This window comes from Diorhabda sublineata, chromosome 2 (genome assembly GCF_026230105.1).
Source record: "Diorhabda sublineata isolate icDioSubl1.1 chromosome 2, icDioSubl1.1, whole genome shotgun sequence".
Taxonomy (NCBI): domain Eukaryota; kingdom Metazoa; phylum Arthropoda; class Insecta; order Coleoptera; family Chrysomelidae; genus Diorhabda; species Diorhabda sublineata.
In genome coordinates this window covers 1778910-1790481 of record NC_079475.1, presented here as the reverse complement: position 1 = coordinate 1790481, position 11572 = coordinate 1778910, and the positions used below count along the sequence as shown (strand labels likewise).

Genomic DNA, 11572 nt, shown 5'->3' with positions numbered 1-11572 from the left:
CTTTATTTGCACAATTAATGAATACTTTTGTAGTTTCTAGCATAAATTTAGATTTTCATTTTTTGGTTAAACTTTAGCTTGTATTGAAAAAAAAGATCAAAAATTAAGTACATATTGTTTCCAAAAGTATCAACTTAATACACTCTAGCCCTTTAAATTATGAAATATAAAATTTAGAAAACTTGCATACTGTAATGTTAGTTGCCTACATTTCAAAATGTTGAAGTGTTTTTGTTTTTAATTGAACATAGGTATTTATGCTTTAGAATAGAAAATAATTTATCTCTTTTATTGCTGAAAGCGTTTATTTTTACAGTTAATCGAATACTTTGTTAGTTTCCGGCATAAATTTAGATTTTAATATACTCGTGGTAGATCATAGATAACCTTCTTATACATAGACAGACAGACATATTGAACACAGCACTTCTGTGACCTTAGTACTGAAACTGGTTATAAAAATCATTGATGGAGATGGAGTAAATTAGTCAAGGGATACATTTTATAATCGAATATGTAATAGTATACATTTTTGGATTATATAATAATACCACATGAGGAAGAAGAGTTACAAATGTCATTAGTATTAAATTCTCTTTGTCTATTTTGATTAACAAATTATTTATACATTACATATTTATTCATTTCACGATATATGAAATAAAATTTCTTTAATTTTCTTAAAGAAAAGTTGAAATGTCAAATTTAGTATTATTATTTAAAAAAACTAATTTTAAAACAGAAGAGACATAAAATCAGTAAAATCAAGAACATTTAGATGCATTAAAATAAAATTATTAGCTCTCAAAAAGTTTTCTTCATACTTCATCTTTAAACTAAAATATATTTTTCTCAATTTGAGTGAAATGGTTAGTTTTTCTTATTTTTGAACGTATGTTGAAAAAGTAGAGTGTATTAATCTAATAAATAGTTTATAATTGATTGAAGAAAAATACCATATTGATTCAGCATTCATAATATAATAAAAGTACGTAGATGTATATAATATTAGCACAGGAGTATTGCAAAGTGGAATATAAATATTTTTTTATTAAAGTGTATAGTTTTACTATGTTATCATTTCAACTAATTTTCAACAAAATAAAGTGTATTGAAATTACCCAAAATTTACAAAAATCAATGTTCGCTCGAAACAAAACATAAATAAATAAAGTTATTTTATAAAATTCTCTCTTAGTTTATACATGTATGTACCCAAAAAGACAACGGTTACGTCACTGTGAATTATTATTCCAGGTATCCAGCTGGTATGGAAGATGTCAGTAAATATCTATTATTATAATATAAACAATTAGTCCAAGGGATTATTTTTCGAACTGTCACATTAATGGAACACGATACAGATTTGACATTCTGTAATCGGATAATGCAGCCCAGCTACTATCTCGATTTTTTTTATCTAGTTACTAACCGATTGCTTAGTTGGTTGACTATTTGTTATTGGTAACAAAGTTACCATGAACTGTACAGAATCAATCTAAATAGGTACAACGCATATGTCGAGTGCTGTTCAGAGCAGTTGATCAAACGGATCTCAGAGATCGGATTGATAGTGTCGTTGTGTCAGTAATTCTTTGGGATTGTGAACTTTTTTATTTGCAAAACAAAATAAATATTTAAATTCTACAACTCTCCGTTAAACTAGTTTAGGTTAATTTAGTGTAAACCGCAACGTTATACTATAAATTGACTGTTGATACAGTGATCAGGTGGATAAGTAGGTAAATAGAAGGTAATTTAATTTTGTGTTAATATTCATTTGTTGGGAGTGTTATTTTATTCCAATTGCTAAAAGTGAGTTTAATGTTTTATTTAAAAGTGCCAGTTTACTAAATTCCGTAACCAAATTTCACAGTAAATTGTATACAGGTTTGTTATAAAGTAGGTAGGTGTCCATATACAGGTAAACTACCTATATAATGCTACGTTTTTATGTACCTGCTCGATTACGCAGTAAAAACTGCTAGGAATTTTAAATGCATATGAATTAAATTTAACTTTATGAAATGTATTTATCAGCAATTAATACAGTTGTAAAATAATTATGTTTTTTTTCGTTAATTACATTGTTCAATTGAAAAAAGATCATTCTTGTTTATAAATTTGATCAAATTGTTGCTAAAAAATGGAGTTTAAAAATTGCTTCAGCTTGCAGTACCTCAAAAACCATTAATTGATTAGAAGTATTTTTAAAAATTATAACTTCACTTTGATCATTGTTAAAACTAAATATTTTTTATATACACCCTATATTCTAATGCATATTTGGAATCGGCTTGATTCTCCTATTACAATAATGTGAAGTTGTGATGTGTTCTATGGAGTATTTAAAAAGTTATAACCAATTTTCCCTAAAAATACGGCCAAAACATTCAAATAGTAGTAAAAATTCTAGAAAATTATTTATTTCGTTAATATTCATTGAATCGGATACAAATGTACATTTGATACATTTTCTAGTTTTTTTTTTAAATGAAACCCTATATTTTATATGAGTATTGAAAAGTACTACCAAAATATTTCTTTTTTTTTCAAGCATTCCCTATACCTAAAAGTATAAGTTCTTGATTTTTTTGTGAAAAATAATGATTATGTACTTAAATCTGATCTTTCAACAATTAATTGTGAGTTGTCTATGATTTATTTGTCAAAAATAGATATTTTATCATTGCTGTTTGGTATATAGAGGTTGAAGTACTAAGAAAAAGTATATTACAAATAAATAACAAGCACAGAACGATGGAAAACAGTATATGATTATTACTCTACTTACTTGCAGCAACAAATTTTAGTTTACTAGTTGACTTGATATTTATTGGTTTATTGAAATTTTATGCTAGCTTTATATGAATTTAGCATAAATGGCGATTTTTAGGGAACAGCTCAAGTAATAAAATCGCGGTTTCAGTAATAAAATAGCAACAAAAAAGCTACAACTTTTGCTTATTTTTTTATTGATTTTTGCCAATTTGACACTGCTACCTTGATAGATCTCTCTTATATGGTGCCGAAGCATTGACTTTGAAAATATCTACCATCAATCTCTTGGAGGCTTTTGAAATGTGGTTATATAGACGCATGTTCAAGATAATGTGGACAGCTATGCAAATAAACCATGCAGTCCTTAACAGAGTAGCATATTTGGGACACATAATTAGTGGTATCTGGATTAATATCCTCCAGGTGATTATGATGGGTAAAGTTGAAGGAATGGGAAGGAAAGAAGCCTCTTAGTCAGAAGAATATTAGAGAATGGACTAGAATAAGAGAAGCAGGACAGTTATTTAGACTAGCTTAAGATAGAGAGAGTTTTACCAACATCAAAGGGACTTGATACGGCACGCTAGGAAAAAGAGGGATCACCTTTTTTTGAAACAAGCTGTATAATAATTATCTATTGTGTACCAAGTTTATCATATTTTCTATTAGCTTAAGATGAATTATTTAGTAAATTGAGATATCAACTTTCTTTCTATGGCAGAAGCCGATATTTTGGATCATTATATTTCATAAAATTTTAATTATTAGACCTATGTAATATATTCATTCCTCACTAAAAGTATTTGTGATTTTTGATGCTTTTCATTCATACTGAGCCTCAAACTGATTTAGTATTATTTATTTGGGAAATGAAAGAGTCTGTGTTTTATCTTCTATTAATTCCCTGATTCAAAATTATGCAATTTCGAAGAAAATTCGTTTCTTATTGAAGTACATCCTGAAATTTTGTCAGTAATTCACATATTTCGTAATAGATATGATAATATTGTGTTTAAATGATGTGGGTGGGTACAAAACTTCTTATCACATATTTCTGTCACATAGATAAAATGTGATTGAGCTTTCAGTTTATAATACATCATATAGTTGTATTATTATTCTATTTATAGTATGACGCCATTTAGTAATAAATAATAATAATAAGAATAATAAATGACACATGCTTTGATATGGAAGTACAGTCAAACTAGGAAATTGAAACACAGTCTTTATGTTAAGACAGAAAGTCCATTGTGACAATTATTATGAAAACTCCTTATTCAAATCACAATTAGAGATCAACCTTGTTTATTTTCTGTTTACTTCATCAATTTTGATGTTGATAACTATTTATATTTTGCTGTATTGTTTATAATCATAACTTGTCTTCATTTTCATTTCTGGCCTCTAATTTTTTGTTTCACAATGTTTTCATTAATACTTTTAAGTCTAAGGGGTTCATTTACGATTTTATATCTGCACTTATACTTCCACCTTGCTTGCGGTTGTCATACAGAGTCAGTTTTATGTATGAACGCTTCAATTATCTCGGAAAGGGTTTATATGATCACCCTGTATATTTTTCGTTATTCGAAATCCTCAAGAAATACTTCTTATCTTTCATCTAATGTTCCCTATACTTAAATGCCATAATTTCGGAGTTACAGCTACATTTGCGAAGTTAAAATGTAATAGATTTTGGTGGCTATGTCTGCAATAACAAATTTGACGTTTTGATAAATTATTATCGTTGGAGTTTATTGAAAGTCAAAATGGATCGTTTATCTGGAAAAGAACGAGCGTAGAAGTCAACAAGAAACGTTTAATATCTTTAATAATGTATATCCTAACCGAAATCCTATAACAAGATTTACTAAATTGGTAGAAAAGTTTAATGAAACTGGTTCAGTAAAAGATTTATCCTAATCAGGGCGTAGAAAAACTGCAACAACTGGAAACAAATCTTTAGATGTCTTGTTAGAGGACTATCCACACTTGACTACTAGACAAATATTCAAGAAACTTGATAAAAATTTTACGTGATAATAAATTCCATCCATACAAAGTAACGTTGGTTCAAGAATTGTCAGATGACTATTTTGATAGACGTGAAGAGTTTGCAGACCTAATAATGGAAAAATGTTACAATCAAAACGATCCAAATTTTTCTAGTAATGTTATGTTTTGCGATGATGCCACTTTATTAAAATCTATTTTTTTATTGATACATCCAGCTGCAATGAACTGGATTCTAATTTTATTTTGAAAAGTTTCAGGAATTCAATCGTGGGTAGTTTCTTGACATTAAATACTTCCAAACATTAGTCAAAAATATATTGTTGTTATTACTACAATAACAGTTTAGTTGTTGTTTACAAAAATAAAATTATTGGCCGGTTTCATGAAGTTTGTAGGTTTTATTGGTTCATTAACTTTTGAACTCCAATACTATGTAGAACAGAGGTGTCAAACTCAATTTTGCAGTGGGCCATATATTAAATTTTTAATTCGTAGATGGGTCAGATTGTGAATAAATGAAATTAAATTATATGAGTATATAATATACGGTTGTTAAAAATCATATCAAAGTTATAAATGATGGTAGGTAATTATGTTGAGCTCGAATCGTAACAATTATGGAACTCGATACAATAATTATGAATATCGCACGCGCACGACACAAATAAATGCTGGGCACAATACCTTCACAATCACTACAATTAAAATCCTTCTTCAACCATATCACTTCGATTATTCGACTCAACTGACTCACGTCGCGCCGACGCACTCGTTTGATATGGTTGTCGTAAAAAATAATAGGATATTTCTGCTTGCTGCTAAGAGATGGCGTTACTGTCTTTCTCTCTCGTTTGTCTAGACACGCGCTGACATTGAAATTACTTAGTACGAGTATTTAAAACATCCGTAGAAGAATCTAATGAAGTCTCAAAGCTCCAAAAAACATACTTCTTCTTTGTGTGACACATTGCGATCGCGGGACTTATTGATACGGCCCAGAGGCCGGAAACGGCCTGCGGGTCGTATCTTTGACATGACTGTCAATCTAAAAAATTTATTTATTGAATACTAATTTTGCGGAAAAATTAATGTTAAAAAAATTAATTAATGAAATATTTATCTTGGAAAGCAAATGAATTTGATAAAACTGATTTGATAATTGATCAAATTAGTAAAATGGTGAAGCTATCCATGGTTTACACCACAGGCGAGTCCTGGAAATCCTGGAAGTCTTGTTAAGTATATTTTTTCGGCAGTTATTAACATTAACATAAAAATAATGGAAGTAAATTTCTTTTCATTATTTATTTACACAGGGTGTTTCACAAAAAGGTGATCCCGTCTCTAGGATAGATAGAAAATATTTGGGGTTTTCTCGGTAAAAAAATTTCGTAACGTCGTATTTCTTCTCATCTGTATTTCTTCTCATCTGTATTTCTTCTTTTATTTTATTGTTGCTGTTCATACTTAAATTCCTCGGTAATTCTGAAGCTGTATCTCATAATGTCCAGCATTGAATGATTGGGCTCTGTAACTCTTCCCACTTTCATATATTCGGTCTTATCTTCATTTACCTCCAATCCTACTTTTCATGCTTCTTCATAGAATACTTGTGCCAGTATTTTCAGGTCACTCTTACTGTTCGATATTTTCTCCTCTTGGAATAGCTTCAGTTGCTATCAAAGCTTTTTCTAGAGCAAGGTTGAGCAGAAGGTGGGACAACCCGTCTCCTTGTCTTACTCCTGTGGTGATATCGAAGGTATCTGTGTATTCTTTTTCTATTCTGACATTTTCTTTTCCTTTTCTTATTATGTCATGCAGTAAGATCATTATAGCAAAACATGATCCTAAATCACCAAGACAATATTTAATACAGAGTATTTCCTCATCGAGCTTGAGTTACTGTATTTATTCTTCTCTGCAGGCTATTGCGTGAAGTTTGAAATCTACACTTTAGGAATTGTATTCAGATTGGATTGTAAAGCTCCTCTTTCGAATTTGGAGTTGCTCTATAGGGTTTATGTCCAGGATGTAGGGCGGCCAATCTAATAGTTGAATATGGATTTAATTCAGATGAATACACTTCATACCCGCGGAATGTAGTGATTATGTCATGAAGTAAGTGGTCATTATGGCAAAACATGATCCAAATCACCAAGATAATATTTAATACAGAGTATTTCCTCCGGGAGCTTGAGTTACTGCATTTATTCTCTTCTGCAGGCTACTGCGAGAAAGTTTTAATCTAAGCTTTAGGAATTGTATTCAGATTGGATTGTATAGCTCCTCTTTTGAATTTGAAATTGCTCTATAGGGTTTATGTCCGGAATATAGGGCGGACAATAAAATAGTTATATCTGGACTTGCTTTAGATAGTTCCTCTCTATATCAGGGGCATGTGGTATTATTTTAAATTAGGAAAAAACAAAAATTTGAAGGATGAGGATTAAAATAAGCTTTAGAGACATTGAATATATGTGATATATATAGGAAGGGGCCGTTCATAAAATACGTCACGCTAAAATCAGTTTATTATGACCCCCTCCCCCCATTGTCACGATTTCTTTGACCCCCCCTATAAATATCGTCACAAACTAACTAACCCCCCCCTGGTAAATTTCAATTGATAGTATACAAATTTTGAAAATTTAAATATTTATTTAGTTTTTATAATAAAATATAATAAATATCTTTCATAACATATAAATAAGTAATATTTTTATTATTCAGAAGTCCAAGGATTCTGTAAATGCGCCGAAATATCTATAATCGGTATTGCAGCATCTTCTTCTTCTTTATTTATTTCAAAACTACTCTCCACTTTATCGTCATCTATCCATTCTGCATTTTCCGTGCCATCTTTTTCATCTTCTAATACGCATAATAGTTCTCGAGTTCGTCGAGCTGCAATGCGAGTTGGTTGTATGTGTCGAACTACTTCATCTTTTCTTTTTCGTTTTGGATGTAAATTTTTGAAATGCTGTAGTAGAGTTTTATTAGATGTGTGATATAGACTACATTATTTGCATGTTCTGCTTGCTAATTTATCGTAAATTGACGGACAAAACCAATCAAGGAATTTGTTGAAAATCTTCAGCTTCAGGCTGCAGTTTCACTGCAAGACGAGTAAATAAATTAAGATATTTACCATCTTCAGAATTCACTTGCGATACCTTTAATCCGTTATGAGTTTGTTGTAATTTAATTGGTGGAGGCAAAAATCCGTTTGGTAAACTTTTCAAACTACTTCTAGTTTGGCCACAGCAGTCTTTGTCTGAGCATTTCAAAATTTGTAATAAGTATTGTGGTTCACAAACATGTTTACAGTACCAATCATTAATTAATATTTGTGCATCATCACTATTATCTTCTTTTGGTGCAATATACTCTGCATCTACATCATAACCATCGACTTTTAATGACTTCCAAACACTAGCTAAAGTTGTCCTTGCATATTCAAAGTTTTTTATCTCCAAATCTTTATCTACAGTTTTACCGTAAGAATCTAAATGCGACCCATAATGCTCGTAAGGTAAAATGAAGCCAGCAAGCTCATGACTTAATGGAACCATTATCCTTCCCACACGATTGTAACAACAAATAAAGCATCTAAATTAAAATCACGAAAATGCTGGATAGCATAGAATATTACTTTTTCATAGCGAGGATTTTCGTCAGGACCCCCATCAGCAGAAATGATTACTACAGGTTTTGGCGATCCAATGTTGTTGTAGGCCAAACTTTTAAATGACTCCAGTTCAAAAATTTTTTTGAAATCATCAGCATGTGTCTTGGCTGTCGAACTAGAATGTTTGCCACTTGGAATAGCTATAAATGTTGGTCCTGAATAAGTTACTTTTGAAGGATTTCCAAAACCATTCGGTTCAATAACAATACCCGCGTATACAGATGGTATCAATTTATGTCCAGCAGCCACTACCCAGTCATGGTCTGGAAGAGAAACCCTATATTGCATATGCATCAATAATGGTGCTTGTTTTGAAGCTGCTGTAAGTCCGATCGGAACTCGGGCTTTATCATCCTGAGAAAAAAAATACTTTATTAGGTCTAAAAAAAGAAGCACTGTCTAATCTAATCTAATTGAAGCTGTGGCAAACTCGGTGTCAATATGTATTTCTTCAAGTCATTTTGAACACGAATTAATTTCACTGGAACCTTAGAGACATGTCTCTTTCCTTCATGAATTTCGTGGTAAAAGTCGTAAGTACGTAGTACTTCTATTCAGTTGAAAACCTAAAGTTTTTAATTGTTCGTGTAACTGATCTAAATTTTTACATCTTCTTACTGTCTCAGTTCTACGTCTTTCGTCAGCAGAGCTACCAAAGATGGCAATTTTCATGATCGTTTGCAATAAAGCTGGTTGATCCTCTTCTAAGCTCGGCCGAACTGGATTGCTTCTTATTTTTAATTTTTCTGCTACATCCGGATGCTCAAGACAAACATCCTTAAGCTTCCTTTTTTTTATTGCACGGGATTTCGATGATCTTTGATCTTTGATCATTTTGAAGTTGAACTCTCATATTAGTGGTTAGTGATAATGTTTTTACGTTATTCCATAAAGGTGATGCCTTCAGGCAAGCATTCAATTCATCTGCAGGCGTTCCACGGGGAATTACTGGCAACGTCTGCCTGAAATCGCCTGCCAACAATATCATCAAGCCGCCAAAGATGTTGTTATTTCTCCGAAGATCCTTCAGTGTGAAGTTAAGTACTTCAAGTGATTTCTTATGTGCCATTGTGCACTAATCCCAAACAATGAGCTTGCATTGCATCAACAATTTTCCCATTGCACTGGATCGGGAAATATTGCATGTTGGAGTATCAATTGTGTTTAAATTGAGTGGCAACTTAAGCACAGAATGTGCAGTACGACCGCCATCTAGTAGAGTCGCCGCAATTCCAGATGATGCTAACGCCAAAGCTATGTCACATCTTGATCGACTTAAAATATTGGTTTGTAGTACTAGCTATGTATCAGAGATGGCGCTGTATATGAAAAAAGATTTTCCCGCTTTTCTGTTGAAATTTTTCCTGAATTTTCTTTGCTATAAACCTCACGGAGCCCGAGACCTTTCCAACGAATGCAAAACCGTAGAAATTGGTTCGTGCGTTCTGGAGTTATAGCGTCAGGAAGGAAAACACGACTTTTTCCTGAATTTTCTTTGCTATAAACCTCACGGAGCCCGAGACCTTTCCAACGAATGCAAAACCGTGGAAATCGGTTCGTGCGTTCTGGAGTTATAGCGTCAGGAAGGAAAAACCGACTTATTTTTATATAGTAGATATATATATATATATATATATATATATATATATATATATATATATATATATATAAATATAAATATTTCGACTATTGAATTAAAGAGTTATAAATTTTGGTAAAGTAGTTCACGTAATAAAAAGTATTAAATTGAGAAATATAAAAAAAGCGTCCGAATTAGTTCATCACTAAGTGACTAATGAAGAAATTATATAATAATAAAACCATGAGAAACAGTATTTTCATATGTTACTACGGTGAGAGCGCAGAGTGCGTGGAAACGTTACTCTTACAAGTATCGGAAAAACAAAGAAACCAATTGTGACCGATCGCAATGCCGCTAGTGCCGAGTCAAAAGGCTAAACCCGCGCCACAGAGCTAGCGCTCATGTAGTAAAATAAGCAAAAATAAATATATTAAGTTACAATTTATAGTAATAAAACTGGATACGTTTGAAAGTCGATATATTTACTATAAAATAGAAAATAAATGACTTTTTGTCATGATGAAAATTTAAAAATAAAAACAGTAAAAAAAAATACTTGAAAATATTGTCATACACTCCCCGTCCCCCCTTATCACACTTTGTCACACTCAGCAAGAGCCCCCCCCTTAAGTGCGAACGTATTTTATGAACGGCCCCGAAGGAACTTCTAGAACAAGTTCAAAGTTATGTATTTCTTGGGGATGGTTATTAAGGACAACGGTGAAGAGGTAGAAAAATTAGAAGCTAATCGATCGAAGTTTTTATGTTGAAATTCCTATTTTTTTTTCAATACGAACTATCTAAATACTGATTAAACTTTGCCTTTATTGGGTTTTCTTACATAACTGAAAAATCGAGTAAATTAAATATCAAATATTGACCTTATTTTACTTTATAAAGTCCACTTAACTAGGAATGAATGTAAATGTTTTATCTTAATCACATACTGTATATAAATATACACGAGTAATTTAGTTGGGTAATTGTTTATTTTAATAAAAATTTGTAAAATTACAGTAGTATGAGTTGATCATAAAATCTATGAAATATAAACGTGTTTTAAACAGTAGATTATTCAGAATCAAAATTTTTTTTGGGTATAGGGTAGAAGTTTTTGGCCTCTTTAGTGAATAGGGTGCGTTCTCAAAAATCTTTATGCGCGATTCATTTCAGTACAATAGATGTCGAACGACCACTAAGTCAATAGTACAGGAAAATTATGCAAGTTTGAGCTAAAACCTTATTATTAAATCGGACGGTTTTGATTTTCTAGATTCCGAGAGGTTCTGGGTTACTGAATAAGTCTAGCAACTCTTAACAAAATTACGGGCACGAAATTTTGGGACATGAAACTCAAATAAATTTTGAAACGCGAATAACTTGAAAACAGCGAGGAATTTGAAAAAAAAGTGCCATAACAAAAAATGTAGAGTACAAAATTCTTTACAAAAAAGTATCCCAGGTATATTTTGTTTCCTAACCTCAAAATACTCGTTTTAAAA

At 31.3% G+C, this 11572-nt stretch overlaps 2 protein-coding genes across 2 annotated transcripts in view; both read left to right on the top strand.

Annotated features, from left to right (window-relative positions):
* LOC130452864 (AMMECR1-like protein) overlaps positions 1–11572 on the top strand; it is a 336472-nt gene that overhangs the window by 45330 nt on the left and 279570 nt on the right. The gene's annotated exons all lie outside the window — the stretch shown is intronic.
* LOC130452857 (protein kinase C and casein kinase substrate in neurons protein 1) overlaps positions 1844–11572 on the top strand; it is a 41908-nt gene continuing 32179 nt past the window's right edge. Inside the window, exon 1 of the mRNA XM_056792339.1 lies at positions 1844–1906. The gene's annotated coding sequence lies outside the window, so the exon portion shown is untranslated. The remainder of the gene's footprint in view (positions 1907–11572) is intronic.